This window comes from Aethalodelphis obliquidens, unplaced genomic scaffold (genome assembly GCF_003676395.1).
Source record: "Aethalodelphis obliquidens isolate GAN/ISIS:26980383/991018 unplaced genomic scaffold, ASM367639v1 scaffold18, whole genome shotgun sequence".
NCBI classification, from domain to species: Eukaryota; Metazoa; Chordata; class Mammalia; order Artiodactyla; family Delphinidae; genus Aethalodelphis; species Aethalodelphis obliquidens.
This window is the reverse complement of record NW_020837962.1, coordinates 26,637,578-26,658,159: the sequence shown is the minus strand read 5'-3', so window position 1 is coordinate 26,658,159 and position 20,582 is coordinate 26,637,578.

The following is a 20,582-nucleotide window of genomic DNA, read 5'->3' as shown; positions in this document are numbered from 1 at the left end:
TCCCATGGGGTATGGAGGTCAGGGAGTGAGAGCATGTGAGTGAGTGTCCAACTTCTCCAGCTGTGTCAGATGATGCCAAAGAGGACCATTTCCCTTGTGCTGAATTGCGACTGGTTGGGAGGAAGTGGCTGGAAGAGCAGCAGATAGGACTCTGGAGAGCATTAAAGTGACACAGATACTACTAACTGTATCATGAACCCCATCAAAAAGCCCACCTATGAGCCGCTGAACTCACCTCACCCACAGATCCCCCCAACTGGCACATGGACGACCCCAGAACTCCACATACCTCACCCACACACATCTCCACACTCTGGCCAGCTCCCTGTATGAGCTCATAGGGGTGGTGATGAGAGCAAGCTTTGTCAGATGGCTAGTGAGCACGTGCAGAAAGCCAACCCAAATATGTGGGCCAAGGAGAGACCACAATATTGAGTTTTAGTGACACCACCATTGGGAAGGCAAAAGGGAGGCTGTCAGCACATGGCGTGGTGTGTTGCACAAATGAAAGGAGGCTTACAAGCTTAAGAATTTTGCCACAAGAGGGAGCAAGAAATGTGGAGCAGGTATAGCGATAGAAGGTCAGGGAAAGCCTCAGGATCCCTAGCCGGGCTGACGGAAGGCATTTCTTTCCCAAAGGCAGTTAGTAACTACTGGAGGAGGTGACTACTACTTCAAATGCAAAGACAGCAAGGCAAAAGTTCAAGAAATGTGAAAAATCAAGGAAATATGACACCATCAGAGGATTTCAATAATCTTCCAGTAATCAGTCCCAAAGACATGGAGATCTGCAATTTACCTGATAAAGAATTCAAAGTAGCTGTTTTAAGGAAGCTAAAAGAGCTACAAGAAAACACAAAAATAATTCAACGAAATCAGGAAAACAATACACAAACAAAATGAGAATTTTGAGAAAGACATAGAAAGCGTAAAAAAGAACCAAACAGAAATTTTGAAGCTGAAGAATACAGTGAATTTAAATGAAAAATGCAATAAAGAGCATCAGAAGTAGAATAGACTAATCAGAAGATAGAATCAAAGATCTAGAGGATGGGAACTTTGAAAAACCTAGTCAGAGGAGAACAGAGAAAAAAATTTTAAAAAGCAAAAGAAGCCTACATGATCTATAGGACACCATCAAATAAACAAATATCAGAATGAATCATTGGAGTTCCAGAGGGAGACAGAGAGAGAATGAGAGTTTATTAAAAAAAATAATAGTAGCTGAGAACTTCCCAAGCTGGAGGAGAAACTTGAACATCCAAGTTCACAAAGCTAAAAATCATATGATCATCTCAATAGATGCAGAAAAAGCATTTGATAAAATTCAACATTCATTTATGATAAAAATCCTCAACAAATTGGGTACAGAAGAAACATACATCACCATAAAAAAGCCCCTATATCATACTCCACAGTGAAAGTTTAAAAGCTTTTCCTCTAAGATCAGTAACAAGACAAGGGTGGCCACTCTCACTACTCTTAGCTAGAGCAATCAAACAAAATAAAGAAATAAAAGAAATTGAAATCAGAAAGTTATCATTATTTGAAAATGATATGATCTTACATATAGAAAATTCTAAAGACTCAACCCAAAACTATTGAAACTGATCAATGAATTCAGTAAAAAATGCAGTATATAAAATCAACATACAGAAATTAGTTGCATTTCTATACACTAACAACAAAGTAACTGAAAGAGAAATTTAAAAAATTGTCTCATTAACAATGGCATCAAAAACAATAAAACACACTTAGGAATAAATTTAACCAAAGAAATGAAAGACTTGAAGAAGTTACAACCAAGTGAAAGGATATCCTGTGTTCATGGATCAAAGGAATTAATATTGTTAAAATGTCCATACCATCCAAAACCATCTATAGATTCAATGCAATCCCTATCAAAATCCCAATGGACTTTTTCACAGAAATAGAACAAACAACGTTAAGATGTATGTGGAATCACAAAAGACCCTGAATAACCAAATCAATACTGAAGAACAAAGCTGGAAGCACCATATCTCCTGATTTCAAACTATACTACAAAGCTACAGTAATGAAAATAGTACGGTACCAGCATAAAAATAGACACAGAGGCCAATGGAACATAATTTGAGCTCTCATGTGATTGGTTAATGTTTGACAAGGGAGATAAGAACACTCAATGGGCAAAGGATAGTCTATTCAACAGATTATGTTATGAAAACTGGATAACCACATGCAAAAGAATAAAATTGGATCTCTATCTTATACCACTTACAAAATTAATTCAAAATAGGTTAAAGACTTAAACATAAGACCTGAAACCATAAAATTCATAGAAGAGGCTACTTGACATTGGTCTTACAATAATTTTTTGGGTATGATACCAAAAGCACAAGCAACAAAAGCAATCTACTTGAGTCTAATAACAGCTTATTAGTTACAGAGTCTTTGGGAATATTTAATGAGTTGATACAGAAAGATACTCGACACAGTGACTGGTACATGGTAAGAGATAGTGAGAGATATTTTGGGTGCCTATCCAACCACCTTTCTTCCCTTTCTCCCTCATTAACAGAACCCCAGTTTTATTGACCTGCCTCAGAAGACCATGACCATTAGAAGACCAGGATTCTCCTAAGCCTACAGGGATAAATAATTTGTCTAAATCAGTCTGATTTGTTTACTTCTTGTCAAGTGATTGATTTAGGCATAGGTATGTGATGTAATTCTGGCCAATGAGATATGTGGGGACGTGTTTTGTGAAGGCTTTAATAATGGGATACATGGTAGGGATGTTTTAGAAGTTGTCATCTGCATGTGAAGCGTGGAATTGCTGCAGCCATCTTGGTAATATGAGGTGAGCAATATCACCATGCTGAAGGTGATAAGACAGAAACAAGGAAGCCCCTGGGTCTTTGCAGATACTAATGAATCACTGAGCTCACCAAACCTAGAATCTCCTACTTCTGGATTTTTTGCACAGTAAACAATTAATGGTATCATTGAAGTTATGTCAGTTCAATTTTCTATTACTTATAGCAGGAAAAGTCTAAAATTGATGTTTACTTTTGTGATTTGTCGATAGGATGGATGAGATAATGCATACAGAGTGTTTAGGCCACCGGCTAATCCAAAGAAAGTGCTTGACAAAGGGTCAAAAGATACTCCTTCTCTTTTTCTGCTTCCTTCTCCTCTTCCTCCTATTATTTTATTGTTGTTATTATCACTGTATAGTCCAGTGTTGTAGATTCTATTAATTTTTTTTCACAATTCTATATTTGCTCTGGGGACATGCCATGGCTCACTATGAGCAGGGAATACTACTCTACACTGTATGGACTTGACCATATGTGTTGCTTTGGCCAATGGAATGTGAGCAGATACAATCTATACCATGTATGTCAAAGGTTTTGCATGTACTCATATAGTTTGGTTTGTTCTCTTGCACTCCTGTCATTTGCTGTGAGAATAACATGGGCCAAGTAGTCTCCATTCCTTCAGCCTGGGTCCTAAAATGAAAGACATGGGAGCAGATCTAATCCTATACTTCAGTCTGAAGCAGAGCTGGTCCAACAAGCTCCTGGACAGACATCTGGGCACAAAATGTGTGTTCCTCTAAGTCAATGAGATTTGGGGGCTGTTTATTATGCAATATTATCGCAGTTTTTAAAAACTTACTAATATAGCCCCTAAGCCCCCAAATGAATAGAACCTCAGAGTGTTCCCCAAATTTGCTGCCTGGTCCAGGGAGACCTATGGCATCTGGAGTAGACCCTGACATAGCAGAAAGGCTGATTGAGACAGTGGATTTGGGGCTCTGCATCTTATCTTCTTAGTGGTAAAAGGCTCAGGCTACTAGATAGACTTCCTCATCACATCTTTAACTACCATGCATGGAGCAGGTTCTTCCTGCAGTAAGTTTCTTCAGGGCTTCCATTGAAGGTAATTGAGATGAAGTAGGCTAAGCTTGGTTTGGGAATACGGAAAGGATTTGGACACTGTCAGAGGCATCTCTTGATTACTCTGTGTGCAACATAAGTTACTCTAAGGGAAGTGAGTCTGAGAAGCTGGAACTAGTGCCAGATATCGAGAATGCAGGGAAGTTATCTGGTGAGACACAGAAATGGGAGCCAGAGCACAGAAAGGTCAGCAGCAAGATGCTCCAAAAATCCTGAGTTAAGAAGTGAGTGGAGGTCAGTTCTGGAGAACAGATGAGGCCTGGAGTGTGCAAATGAGGCAAGTGTCTGTCTGGATAAAAACCACAGCACACTTGTTCCAAACCATTTGAACTGGATCTAGCTGCTTTTGAGTGAGCACTGGAGCCAAGGTCTCAGGTGCTACAAAGACCACAGTGATTCCTGACTCTGGTTTCCTGGCTGGTGCTCCCATGCCTCTTGGACTCAACTTCAGAATTTCTCATCCTGTTGCTCTGAAAAACTGAGCCTGCCTTAAATTCTAAATCCCTAGTTGAGTCCATGTTTTCTGACACTGCTGTCTCCTTGTCTGCATGTCTGCATATTGCCTGTTGCCAGGTTCCCATCCTGTCTGCCAGGAGCCCAACAGGCTTTGTCTTCTTAGGCCTCTCATAGGACACCCCTGGAGGAGCTGGACCACTGACCTCTCCCTGCTACTGAACCATCCCATCCCATGCTCCACCCCCCACTTTGCCCTGGCTCATGCAGGAGCATCCACAATGTTCTGCCTTGTCCTCAGCTCCTGGCTGCTCCTCACAGACCTTGCTGTGCCCCACAGCTCAGGATCTGACACATGTAAGTCTGAGAAATACCTACAGCCTCCTTGAATGACTTTTCTGATCCCTGAAATTATACTTTTATAGATGCGGTCCTTTGGTCCACATTAAAATAAAATCCCCCATGGGAGAGACCCTATTAAGACTTGCAGGGAATTACTAACTTACATCTTAATGTGAGTGAGGTTATTGGATTTTTCCCCCATTTAAGGCAGTCTTTGATGGGGGAAGGGGAAAAGTAGAGAAAGCATAATCACCAAAGAGAGACGTAGGGTGGGAAAGATGGTTGTGGAGACAGGCAAAGGACACAAGAGTGGAAATTTTGGTCCACAATTTTGTCTGGGGCATTTAATGTGGATAGTGGGTTCCAGGTGCCTCTTTTAACCTCGATGGGTAAAGTGTTTTTGTTTTGCTTTGCTCTTTTTGAGATTTAACTCTTATTGGGTCATTTCTGTGGTGGAGTGATACAAAATATTTGGAAAGCAAAAAGATTAGTGGTAAATATGGATGCATCCTTATGATAAAAACCAGCCAGGATATAGGATGATGGATATAAATGAATCACAAAACTGTCTGGCTATTGTGTCAGCTGTAGCTAAGACAACTCAAGAGAGTGGGTTTATCTAGGAAGGCTTGATAGTGTAGTGAGTGTCTTATTTGGTCATTCTATTTTAGGGGCTGGTCCAAAATATGCATTTTCAGAACTTACAGTTTTGCTGGTACATGCAATAGCTCAGCCTCAAAGGACTGACTCTTAGCTCTCAAACTCACAAGAGTATGAGAGGTAAGTCTTTGTAGTGTGCATAATATTTTATACACTGTCAGCACACCTGCCTGCTAGAATCAGAATCATAGGGAAGCCAAATCAGTGGCTGATGGTAGCTATGGAAATGAGTGGTGGAAATGGGGGGGAGGGGTGAAGAAAGTCTTGACAGCTAAGATTGAATACCTGTAGGTGCCAGGAACAATGCTGAGCAGTTTATTTCTCATTTAACCATTAAAACAATCTACAGATGAGGTGCTTTCATTTTTCCCCTGTTGCAGGTGAGTAAGTGAGGCTCCAAGAATTTAAGTCTTTCTCCAGATCCTCAGACTAGAAAAGAGCCTGAGCCATTCAAATCCAGGTTAAGTGAGTCTGTGAAACCAAACTTAATGTCTCTGGCTACATGGAAAACCTGGAGGTGGACCTAGAAATGGAAAAATGGGTGAGCAACAGGAAGGGAAGGCAACCAGGACTCGAGTCCAGAAGGAATGAAACCAAATGGTGGTTCAGTGTGGCTCTCAAAGCTGGGTTGACTGTATAAAATTGGTAGGTTAAGAAATGCTCTTGGTCTTCCTTGATGTCGAAAGAACCAAATCTTATTTTCCATATAAGTACATGTCTACATGGGTTGTGTTCTTCCTGTGAACTGAGAATTGTTTAAGTGAACAATTAAGCAATAAGTAATAAAAATAATAATGATATTAACCACAAAAAAAAAGAAGAAGAAATGCTCCTCTAACAACCACACGCTTCCCCATTTCACACACTTGAAACAAATTGGGAAAGATAGGACAATTTGGGGGTCTCTAGAGATGAATCTCTGCTCTGAAACTTTTGGTGTTCGGATTCTTATTGTTTTTATTGATTTTGAAAAATTTAAGGTAAACTTTATAAATAATCTATTACAAACTCTATAAAAAATATAAAAGCAAAACTTTAATCTGATAGACCCACAAGAGAAGTAAAATGACATAGTCAAAGATTGACTTATCATGGTATTTTTTGCATCTAAGGATATTTTAGATATTTGTGGGGGGAGACACTGTATGGAAAAATAACTCCAATACTGTCTGTGTCAATAACATGGAAGAAGGCATCCAAATATGGTACACACTTAAATATCCTTATCATTTCAAAAACTTCCCTATTGAATCTAATTTTATTCACTGACATGAAAATTCTATGTTAATTGGGAAACAAAATTCTTAGGGTTATTCAACCAGGGTAATATGTCCAATAAGAACTTAGTAATGTATTTTATGCCAGGTCAATCTTAAGTAACTGAGCAGTAACTTCTATCCAAAGTAACTTAAGACAAATGAAGAAACTCTACTGGCAAGCAATGAAAGTTTCATAATCACATTTATGTCCTAGTGCTTATAATATGATCATTCTTCTGCTATAACCAAGCCTACTATTTTTTCCTAGATAAATTTTAGGAATAATTCTAAAATCAAAGTAGAGTGTCTAAATACACAACCCAATCAAAAAATGGATGGAAGATCTAAATAGACATTTCTTCAAAGAAGACATACAGGTGGTTAAAAACACATGAAAAGATGCTCAACATCACTAATTATTAGAGAAATGCAAGTCAAAATTACAATGAGGTATCACCTCACACCGGTCAGAATGGCTATCATCAAAAGTATCTAGGAACAATAAATGCTGGAGGGGGTATGGAGAAAAGGGAACCTTCCTATACCGTTAGTGGGAATGTATATTGGTACAGCCACTATGGAGAACAGTATGGAGGTTCCTAAAAAAACTAAAAATAGAGTTACCATGTGAGCCAGCCATCCTACTCCTGGGTATATATCCAGAGAAAATCATAATTCGAAAAGATACATACACTGCAATGTTCATTGCAACACTATTTACAATAGCCAGGACATGAAAGCAACCTAAATGGCCATCACCAGAGGAATGGATAAAGAAGATACAGTACATATATACAATGGAATATTACTCAGCCATAAAAAAGAATGAAATAATACCATTTGCAGCCACATGGATGGGCCTAGAGATTGTCATACTGAGTGAAGTAAGTCAGACAGAGAAAGACAATATCATATAATATCACTTACATGTGGAATCTAAAAAAAGGGTACAAATGAACTCACCTACAAAATAGAAATAGAGTTACAGATGTAGAAAATAAACTTATGGTTACCAGGGGATAAGGGAGGGGAGGGATAAATTGGAAGAATGGGATTGACGTATACACACTGCTATATATAAAATAGATAACTAATAAGAACCTACTGTATAGCACAGGGAACTCAACTCAATAATCTGTAGTGGCCTATATGGGAAAAGAATCTAAAAAAGAGTGCATATATGTATATGTATAATAGATTCACTTTGCTGTACACCTGAAACCAACACAACATTGTAAATCAACTACTCTATACTCCAATAAAAATGTTAATAAAATAAAATAAATACATGTGCTTAACAATGTGTGCTGAGTGCCTACATTTGTCTACATTAGGAGCATTCTTGTCATGTACTACTATCTTTTTCTTGCCTTAGCATTTTCAATTAGTTTTTCTATTTTAAACAAAATAGGGCTCTAGAATAATAGCGTGATCTTAAAGAACCTTCTGAGATAATGAAATGTTCTCTATGCATGCTGTCTGACTCAGTAGCCACCATCAACACGTGGCTGCTGAGCATTTGAAACTGACTAGTGTGACTAAGGAGTTAAATTTCAAGTTTTAATAAATTTAATCGAAATAGTTATATATGGCTAATAACTACTGTATTAGACGTATAACTCTAGAACATAAAAATATGCCTGCTTAGAGAAAACCAAAAGTGGAGGGAGTTTTGTAAGAAGCTCTTTGTCATGTAACATCTATGATTCTTAGGTATTATTGTTCCTATTTTTCAGATGAGACACTAGTATTCAGAGAGATGAAGTGTTTTGCTCAAGGTTTTACAACTTGTCCAGATCAGAGACATCAAAAGCTCAACTTTTTCAAGGAATCCTTACTGCTTTAAATGCGTAAAAGCATGCTTCTACTGTTAACCTTTATAGGCTCAGTTTTTTTACTTTTCAGAATTCATTATTCATTGAAATGAATGTTTTAGAATATTAGACATTGTCCTCGTATTTTGAAGAGACTACTTTATAAGTGAACTTACAGTGACAGAGTATAATAAGTGTTGGAAATTATTTTCAGGAAAATTTATAATCCCACCAACCGGATTAGAGAGTGTCTTGTCTGTATTAAGTATGGTCATTTAAGAAAGTCTTTGCCAGTTCAATGAGTGGAAGATACTATTTTGTTTTAAAATTTTACATTTATTCAATTACCACAAGCGGAGCCAAACATTTTCCACTTGTCTAATTCCTCTGTAAATTGTCTATTCCTATCCTTTTTTGAGACCATAACATATATTTTCCTGAGGGTTCCTCAGTTGTAGATCTTCCAAGACTACGAACTGTTGGAAAAGTGTATTCAAGAGAAGCCAGGCCTTTACTGAGGTTTTTTCCCTTTTGAATTCAGAGGCATAACTTTAAAAAGAAACTGCTTTGAATAGTTGCATGGGCAGCTGCCCAAATATTTAGGGACTATTCCCAATTCTTTCTTTTCCTGGGCTTGCAAATACCAAAGGTTCTTAAGAAGTTTGTGGATATACAAAAATGAAAACCCCAAATCATCATCATCACCATCATCAATCAGCAGTGATGAGTGATTCTACTATATAATGATTAAAGAGGAATCATCCTAGTATATTTAAATGTTTATTTAGATCCTTAACTCCTGAGCAGATTAACCAGGGGCTAGAGAAATTTATTAGCTTAAAAGATGCTACCATTTAAAGATTAATAGGAGAGAAGATAAAACAGCTCTAAAACATAAATAAATGTTTGACAGCAAAAAATTCACATTTTATAGAACTTCAGGAATATATCACCGAGTAAAGTGAGTTACACCTGTGGAATGAAATTTAGTGATGATGACAGGGGTTAGTTGCACACTGAGTTTAGTACCTACTTAGTGAATCTCAAAAGATAATCATCTATAAAATGGAAATCAGTGAGAAACTGGGAAAATCAGCCTTTCTCCTGTTCCTTCTCAATCATCTCAATGTGAAACAATATGTTGGACCATCACGTTGCTCAAACTAAGATTCTGTAAAATAGATAGTTTATTTTATAACTAATGAGAAGGCTGATATTTGGCAATACCTCGTCTGATTTATTCACAAAGAAACTTGACTGTATTTGGAAAAGTTCCAAGGTAAGAGAACCTTCTTCTAGAATCCATTTTATTTCTTCAGCATCAGTGTATTTCTTAAACATTATGTAACAAGTGCAAATGTTCATTTTTATAGTTTTTCCTCCTAGTCTTTTAAAAATATACACATGTAACTGAACAGTCTCAAAGAGGAGGCGTACAAACATGAAATGATTTCCATTTTTTCCGGGTGCAACTTCAAATGTTCTGGGCTGATTTGCTCCCTCCACTCCTAATGGCAGCCTGGAAATATTCTAAAACTTACTGGCTACTTTCTGACTAGTCAGGATAGGGTTGCTTAGGCCAAGGTGACAAATTAACTTTAAAAATTTCAGTAGTCTAGAACATCAAAAATGTATCTTTTACTCATGCGAACTCTAGTAAGGATCTGGTGACTCTTCAAGGCAGCATATGTCCAAGTGGTGTCCGCTTCCACACTGTGGCTTCATCATCTTAGCTCACGGCTTCCAACAGAGAAGAGAAACTTGTACAACTCTGAGAGCGAGTGCTTCATTCTTCCACCCTAATCTCAGTCCATGGAGTTTGTCTTAATTTAAAGTGCTGATATTTATCATGGGCTCCTCTGCATCATTTTTTATTGTTAAGAAAATTTTGAAATATTTAAAACAAGATTTTAAACATTAAATTTTAATAATAAAATATCCATTTTATTAATTTTAAATATTCATAAATGTTTTGAAACATAAATCATTGCTGAGTTTGGGGGCAGGTGTACAAATTTGGTGCCTGAAACAAGTATCAGCCCTGCCCTGGGTGGATAATGTTCCTTGCTCAGCAGCCTGTTCCTGGGGTCTGTGGCCATGAGCTCTGACTTCTCGCGCTTCTTCTTAACCCCTCATCCTTTCAGCCACATTTGAAATTGGTATTTGAGAAAAGACTCTCCTTAGGGGCTCAGAAGTTGCTTTATATCAGAAATAGTCAAAGATTTATGTTTTCTTGGCAATATATTTCTCTCAAAAAACTAGCAGGCTTATGATCTATTTGCCTGCAATCAGTTCCATGTGACTGATGACCATAGTCGAGGTTTTCTTGGTTGTGATTCCTAAGCCTGTTTCACTTCACTCACTCAGTGCCATGCCTCTTTGGAAAAATGTCTGTTCAACAACTCTGCCCATTTTTTTAATCAGGTTATTTTTGTTGTTGTTGTTGAGTTGTATCAGTTCTTTATATTTTGGATATTAACCACTTATCAGATTTATCATTAGCAAATATCTTCTTCCATTCAGTAGGTTGTCTTTTTCTCTTGTAGATAGTTTTCTTTTCTGTGAAGAAGATTTTTAATTTGATTTAATCCCATTTGTTTATTTTTGCTTTTGCTTACCTTGCCTGAGGAGTCATATCTAGAAAGATATTGCTAAGACCACTGTCAAAGAGCGTACTGCCTATGTTTTCTCCTAGGAGTTTTATGGTTTCCCCAACAAGGACCTACTGTATAGCACAGGGAACTATACACAGTATCTTGTAATAACCTATAATGGAAAAGAATCTAGAAAAGAATATATGGGTTGGTCAAGAAGTTCGTTGATTTTTAAGTAAAAATAAAAGACATATTTTTCATTTTCACCAAGAACTTTATTGAACAACATAGTCACTGTTTTGTTCCACTACCTTCTGTCATTTTTCAGGCAACTTCATAATTCCATCTCCCCAAAACTTTTTATCTGTTTGAGCAAAGAACTGTTCCAGGTGCCTTTTACAGTCTTCCAGGGAGTTGAAATTTTTTCCATTAAGAGAATTTTGTAAAGACCGGAATCAATGGAAATCCAAAGGTGCAATGTCTCGTGAATTCAACGGATGAATCAGAACTTCCCAGCCAAGCTGTAACAGTTTTTGCTTGGTCATCAAAGGAACATGTGGTCTTGCTTTATCCTGATGGAAGATTATGTGTTCTCTGTTGACTAATTCTGGATGCTTTTTGTGGAGTGCTGCTTTCAGTTGGTCTAATTAGGAGCAGTATTTGTTGGAATTAATCGTTTCGTTTTCCAGAAGGAACTCATAATAGAGGACTCCCTTCCAATCCCACCATATACACAACATCACCTTCTTTGGATGAAGACTGGTCTTTGGTGTGGTTGGTGGTGGTTCATTTCATTGCCCCACGATCTCTTCTGTTCCACATTATTGTACGGTATCCACTTTTCATCATCCATCACAATTCGTTTTAAAAAAGGAACATTTTCATTACATTTAAGTAGAGAATCACATGCAGAAATACAGTCAGGAAGGTTTTATTCGCTTAACTTATATGGAACCTAAACATCAAAGCGATGAACATAACCAAGCTGGAGCAAATGATTTTCGATGCTTCATTTGGAAATTTTGAGTATGTCAGCTATCTCCCGCGTGGTGTAACGTAGACTGGTCTCAATTAATGTCTCGATATGATCACTATCAACTTCATCTGGTCTACCCAACTGTGCAGCATCGTCCAGCAAGAAATCTCCAGCACGAAACTTCACAAACCACTTTTGACATGTCTGATCAGTCACAGCACCATCTCCATACACTGAATAAATCTCTTTTTGCGTTTCAGTTGTGTTTTTACCTTTCTTGAAATAATAAAGCATAATATGCCGAAAATGTTGCTTTTTTTCTTCCATCTTCAATATTAAAATGGCTACACAAAATTTCACCAATTTTGATGGTTTTTTTAAAATGCATGCTGCTATGACAGCTGTCACAATACAATGTAACAAAATTGTTTTGAATGAAGTTAAAAAAACTAAGCACTAAAAAAAAAAAAAAACTAAGCACTACTAGACCCACCTTAGGGAAAACACCGAACGAATTTTTGGACAATATATTGGTTTGAATATATATATATATATATATATATATATATATATATATATATATATAAAACTTTACTGTACACCTGAAACTGACACAACATTGTAAATCAACTATATTTCAATAAAAACTTTTTTTAAAGTTTTATGGTTTCAGGTTTTACATTCAAGTCTAATCTATTTGGGGTTGATTTTTGTGTATGGTGTGAGATAGTGATCTAGTTTCATTGCTTTTGCATGTAGTAGTCCAGTTTTCACAACACCATTTATTGAAGAGACTATCCTTTCTCTATTGTGTGTTCTTTTTTCCTTTATTGAATATTAATTGTCTATATATGCATGTGTTTATTTCTGGGCTCTCAGTTCTGTTCCATTGATCTATGTATCTGTTTTTCTGCCAATACCATGCTGTTTTGATTACTACAGCTTTTTAAAATAGTTTGAAATCTGGGCATATTATTACTTCCAGCTTTGCTCTTTTTTCTCATGATTGTTTTGACTATTCAAAGTCTTTTTTGGTTCCATATAAATTTTAGAATTTTTTATTCTATTTCTATGAAAAATGTCCTTGGAATTTTGATAGGGATTGTGATAAGGATTTGATAGTAGATTGCTTTGTGTAGTATGGACATTTTAACTATGTTACTCCTTCCAATCCATGAGTGTGGAATATCTTTCCATTTATATGTGTCTTCTTTAATTTCTTCCAAGAATGTCTTACAATTTTCAGTTTATAGGCCTTTCACCTCCTTGGTTAATTTTTTTCCTAGGTATTTTATTCCTTTAGCTGTGATTGTAATTGGGTTGCTTACTTAATTTCTCTTTCAGCTAGTTCATTGTTAGTGTATAGAAATGCAACCAATTTTTGTATGTTGATTTTGTACTCTGCAACTTTACTGTATTTGTTTATTATTTCTAATAGGTTTGTGTGTGTGTGTGTGTGTGTGTGTGTGTGTGTGTGTGTGTGTGTAGTCTTTAGGGTTTATTACATATAAAATGATGTCATCTGCAAATAGTGACAGTTTTACTTCTTCCATTCCAATTTGGATTCCTCTTATTTCTTTTCCTTGCCTAACTGTTCTGACTAGGATTTCCAAATACTGTGTTAAATAGAAGTGGTGAGAGTGGGCATTCTTGTCTTGTTCCTGATTTTAGAGGGATGGTTTTCAATTTTTCACCATTGACTATGATGTTAGCTGTGCCCACATACTTTCATCTTTGCCTTGAGTCATTTTGTCAAACTCAACAGTTTTACTGGGTGCTATGTACTCAGTCTTTGCCTTAAGGTCCTTTAATCAATTGGAGTTTATCTTGGTATTTTTTTATTATGTGAGATCTATTTTGAGAACCCATCTCTTTCTTTGGGAACTGGAAACAGAAAACTTTTCCAAACCTTCAAGGCTCTGAATTTCAGGAATCTCTCTAGTTTCTCTCATTTCTACTTGCAAATTGGCAGTTGTTTTCTGAGCTCATCTCTTTCTTGTAACACCTTTACCAAATGCAGCCAACAGCAATCAACAACTAAAGTTCTATTTTCCAGTTTCTACCCCTGGAGCACAAGCCCATTAGGCTCAAACACCTCCTGTCTTAGGCACACTAATGACTCCAAAAGATGTCCATACCCTAATCCTGCAAATCTGGGAAAATGCTATTTTATATGGCAAAGGGGGATTAAGATTGCAGATGGAACTATGTTGTTAATCCTGGACCTTACCTGGGCAATTATCCTGCACTATCTAGATGGCCCCAATCTAGTCATGTGAGTTCTTAAAAGTAAAAGAGGGAAGCAGAAGAGTTGAGTCAAAGACAATCGACATGAGGACTATACCTGCCCTTGCTAGTTTTGGTGATAGAGGGGTCTTTGGGCTCAGACTGGAACTACACATTGGCTCTCCCTGGTCTCCAGCTTGCTACCTGCAGATCTTGGGACACTCCAGTGTCTATAATTGTATGAGTCATTTCCTTATAATAAATTCCTTTACATATATATGTATGTATGTGTTTATATACATGTATGTTTGCATAAATATCTTTATGTATATATATACCAAGGATTCTAGGAGACTGCCCTGCCTGAGGTCCCTATGAAGCTTACAGTGAGTCATGCTGGGGAGGGAAACCTTGTGTAAGTGGAAAAAAAACACTATGCCATCTTCTGCAATAGATTACAAGAGGAAAAAATATAAGTCAAATAATGTTATATGTAAATATAGATTGTCTTGAGGAAAAAATTTTGCTAAGGCATGCTCTGTACAGCCCCCATAGATCTCAACATCAGTCTGGGCATCTAATAAAGAACCAATATTTTTCCTGATATTAAGAAAATTGTGGAGAAACTGGAGTAAGAGAAGCCAACTCGATGGGCACTACCTAAATTCATTGAAACCGCATGTGAAACTCCATTGCACTGTTGAGTCCCTCATGTACCTACATGTAATTTTACTTAACTCATTTCTGCTTCTATTTATTTTTATTTTTCTCATATTAAACCAAAAGCTGAATCAACCCAGTTTTAATGCCCATAAAGAGATGGGTCTTGTGCACTGAAAAAGTGTGGCTATGCCCTCACGGAAATGACATTAAAGTAGGAAAGAGAAAAATGAGCCCAAAGTTGTTCATTCCAGTAAGCAGATGAAAGTAGAGCCATGCTTCCTTGGAAAAGCATCAATGTGGTATTAAAAATAGTGAGAAACAGTGGGTAATAGATGCTATCCATCCTGAATGACACTTCCAAGCTTCTAGATCTGCATTCTGGGTCTGGAAGAAATAGGGCCACCTTAAGAAGCAGCACAGAAGCTACTGACATTTCAAATAAGATTTAAGCAAAATTAAAACCTTTTCCACATGCTATAAGCAGTTTCAAATAAATGATTTGCTTTGGGATTTTCAGTAATCCACATGACAGTTCTCAGAACTATTCTTCATTCTCTCTTTTTTTTTAAATAATGAATTTATTTATTTCATTAAGATGTCATAGAGTTAATCCAAGTAGTAATCAGTAGTTTGCCTCTTGAAATACATTTTACAGCTACAGTCTAGATGTTTTCCTTTGCAAAGTTCCTGAATGGCACTTGTGTTAACGTAATATTTTTTGTACAGTCTCTCTGTGTCAAAAGTTTCCCATTTGAGGACAACCTGGAAAAAATGGACAAATTCTTGGAAAAGTACAACTTTCCAAGATTGAACCAGGAAGAATTAGAAAATATAAACAGACCAGTCACAGGTAATGAAATTGAAACTGTAGTTAAAAATCTTCCAACAAACAAAAGTCCAGGACCAGATGGCTTCACAGGCGAATTCTATCAAACATTTAGAGAAGAGTTAACACCTATCCTTCTCAAACTCTTCAAAAAAATTGCGGAGGGAGGAACACTCTCAAACTTGTTCTATGAGGCCACCATCACCCTGATAACGAAACCAAAGATATCACAAAAAAAGAAAATTCTAGACCAATATCACTGATGAACATAGATGGAAAAATCCTCAACAAAATACTAGCAAACAGAATCCAACAACACATTAAAAGAATCATACACCATGTTCAAGTGGAATTTATCCCAGGGATTCAAGGATTCTTCAATATATGCAAAACAATCAATGTGACACACCATATTAACAAATTAAAGAATAAAAGCCATATGATCATCTCAATAGATGCAGACAAAGCTTTTGACAAAATTCTACACTTATTTATGATAAAAACTCTCCAGAAAGGGGGCAGAGAGGGAACCTACCTCAACATAATAAAAGCCATATACGACAACACAGCAAACATCATTCTCAATGGTGAAAAACTGAAAGCATTTCCTCTAAGATCAGGAACAAGACAAGGATGTCCACTCTCTCTACAATTATTCAACTTAGTATTGGAAATGCTAGCCAATGCAATCAGAGAAGAAAAGAAATAAAAGTAATACAAATTGGAAAAGAAGAAGTAAAACTGTCACTGTTTGCCAGTGACATGATACTATACATAGAGAACCCTAAAGATTCTACGAGACAACTACTAGAGCTAATCAATGAATGTGGTAAAGTTGGAGGATACAAAAGTAATGCACAGAAATCTCTTGCATTCCTACACACTAATGATGAAAAATCTGAAAGAGAAATTAAGGAAACAATCCCATTTACCTTCACAACAAAAAGAATAAAACACTTAGGAATAAACCTACCTAAGGAGGCAAAAGACCTGTACTCAGAAAACTATAAAACACTGATGAAAGAAATCAAAGATGATACAAACAGATGGAGAGATATACTATGCTCCTGGATTGGAAGAATCAATATTGTGAAAATGACTATACTACCTAAAGCAATCTACATGTTCAATGCAATCCCTATCAAATTACCAATGGCATTTTTTACAGAACAACAGCAAGAAATTTTACAATTTGTATGGAAACCCAAAAGACCCCGAATAGCCAAAGCAATGTTGAGAAAGAAAAACGGGGCTGGAGGAATCAGGCTCCCTGACTTCAGCCTATACTACAAAGCTACAGTAATCAAGACAATATGGTACTAGCACAAAAACTGAAATATAGATCAATGGAACAGGATAGAAAGCCTAGAGATAAACCCATGAACATATGGTCACCTTATCTTTGATAAAGGAGGCAAGTATATACAGTGGAGAAAAGACAGCCTTTTCAATAAGTGGTGCTGGGAAAAATGGATAGATACATGTAAAAGAATGAAATTAGAACATACTCTAACACCATACACACAAATAAACTCAAAATGGGTTATAGACCTAAATATAAGGCCAGACACTATAAAACCCTTAGAGGAAAACATAGGCAGAATACTCTATGACATAAATCTCAGCAAGATCCTTCTGACCCACCTCCTAAAGTAAGGGAAATAAAAACAAAAATAAACAAATGGGACCTAATGAAATTTAAAAGCTTTTGCACAGCCAAGGAAACCATAAACAAAATGAAAAGACAACCCTCAGAATGGGAGAAAATATTTGCAAACGAAGCAACTGACAAAGGATTAATCTCCAAAATATACAAGCTGCTCATGTCACTCAATATCAAAAAAAAAACAAACAACCCAGTCCAAAAATGGGCGGAAGACCTAAATAGACATTTCTCCAAAGAAGACATACAGATGGTCAAAATACACATGAAAAGATGCTCAACATCATTAATCATTAGAGAAATGCAAATCAAAACCACAATGTGGTATCACCTCACACTGGTCAGAATGGCCATTATCAAAAAATCTAGAAACAATAAATGCTGGAGAGGGTGTGGAGAAAAGTGAACCCTCCTGCACTGTTGGTGGGAATGTAAATTCACACAGCCACTATGGAGAACAGTAGGGAGGTTCCTTACAAAACTACAAATAGAACTACCATATGACCCAGCAATCCCACTACTGGGCATGAGACATGCACCACAATGTTCATTGCAGCACTATTTACAATAGCCAGGACACAGAAGCAACATAAATGTCCATAGACAGATGAACGGATAAAGAAGATGTGGCACATATGTACAATGGAATATTACTCAGCTGTAAAAAGGAACGAAACTGAGTTATTTGTAGTGAGGTGGATGGACCTAGAATCTGTCATACAGAGTGAAGTAAGTCAGAAAGAGAAAAACAAATACCGTATGCTAACTCATATATATGGAAATTTGAAAAGCAGTACTGATGAACCTAGTGGCAGGGCAGGAATAAAGACGCAGATGTAGAGAATAGACTTGAGGGCACAGGGGTGAAGGGGAAGCTGGGATGAAGTGAGAGAGTAGCATTGACATATACACATTACCAAATGTAAAATAGATAGCTAGTGGGAAGCAGTCGCATAGCACAGGGAGATCAACTCGATGCTTTGTGACGACCTAGAGGGATGGGATAGGGAGGGTGGGAGGGAGGCTCAAGGTGGAGGGGATATGGGGATATATGTATACATATAGTTGATTCACTTTGTTGTACAGCAGAAACTAACACAACATTATAAAGCATTTATACTCTAATAAAGATGTGAAAAAAAAGTTTCCCATTTGTTTCATCTTATTTCCCATGATAAATATAGATTTCAAAAATTAAGTTTAGAAAAGCGTCTTTTCATCTCATAAATTTGAAACATTTCCTCATTTACTCTCAAAGTTTAGTGTTTACGAATCCTTTATACCTATCTGCTTTTCTATTATATGGTATATTTTAATTCACATATTATTCTTATATTTAAACTATATATGCTATTTTAAATTTAAACTTAATTTTATAGTTATATTTAACCTCTTATACTACTTACTACATTGATAACCAGAACATCAAGGAAATGCTTTAACAGACTTTTCAAATAATATATTTTAATCATATATTTTATTCCTCCTAGATACAAGATTAATCCAGGCATCTTCCTTCTTATTTGAGCCACAATATAATTTTCAACCTTGCTCTGAAAGGTACAAGATTTTCAGTTCTCTCACAGATAGTCCAAGTGCTTGATCACTGTGAAAATTTAAAGCTCTTATTAATAGGAACTCACTATTGCAGTATAGAATTAAATTTGCATAAGAACAGGTGACTTACTTTTTCCTACACTGCTTTTTCCTCCTCTGTGGTAGACAGAATAATGTCCCCTCCACAAGAAGTCCATGTCTTAATCTCTAGGACCTATGAATATCTTTCCTTACATGGCAAAAGGGACTTTGCAGGTATGATTAAATTAAAATTTTTGAGATTTCGGAGATTATTATAGCTTATCTAAGTGGGCCCAATGTAATCACAGCTGTCCTCAAGGGTGGAAAAGGGAGGGAGAAAAGAAGGTCAGAATGTTGCCATGTGAAAAGTGCATTACTTTCTGTTGCTGATTCTGAAGATGGAGGAAGGGGGCCATGAGCCAAGGAATGTGGGCTGCCTCTAGGAGGTGGAATAGGCAAGGGAATGGATTCTCCCCTGGAGCCTTCAGAAGTGGGGGGTAGCCTTGCTGGCACCTTGATTTTAACCCAGGGAGACCCATTTCAGACTGCTAACCTACAGAACTGTGAGATAATAAATTTATGTTGTTTTAAGCCACTAAGATCATAAGTAATTTGATACAACAGCAATAAGAAACTAATATTCCTCCCTTCCTTCTTTATCTTTTAGCAAATAGTTATTAAGCATATTAGACATTGGAAATGAAAAGAAAACTGAGTTAGAAGATTGAAAATATTGCTGCTCTTTCTCCTATTTTAAAATTTAGAACTTCTGTATGATCCAGCAATTCCAGTTCTGGGTATTTTTTTTTTTTTTGAAGAAAATTAAGAGACAAATTTTAAAAGATATATGCACCCCTATGTTCATTGCAGCACTATTTACACTAGCCAAGATATGGAAGCAACCCATGTGTCTATTGATAAATGAATGGATAAGGAAGATGTAATTAATGGAATATTAACCATAAAAAGAATGAGATCTTGCTATTTCTGATGACATGGATGGACCTAGAGGGTATTATGCTAAATGAAATAAGTCAGAGAGAAAAAGACAAATACCATATGATTTCATTTCCATGTAGATTCTTAAAAGCAAAACAAAAGAAGAAACATAACAAAATAGAGACAGACCCATAGATAGAGAGAACAAACTGGTGGTTGCCCAAGGGGAGATAGGTGGGGGAGATGAATGAAATAGGTGAAGGGGATTAAGAGGTACAAACTTCCAGTTAGAAAATAAATACATTACAGTGATATAATGTACAGCATAAAGCATATTGTCAATAATACTGTAATTACTTTGTATGGTGACAGATGATAAGTAGACTTACAGCGCTGATCATTTCGGAATGTATAACAATATCAAATCACTATGTTGTACACCTGAAACCAATATAAGATTGTAAGTCAATTATACTGCAATTAAAATATTTTAAATAAATAAAATAGAGAATTGAAATAATAGAACATGAAATATTTAATGATACCCAAGAAAATGTTCCAGACATTGTAACTTTGAATCTAAAGCTTAAAAAGGCATGCCATCTCTCACCACTAAATATTACCACTGAGGCAAAAATATTCTAG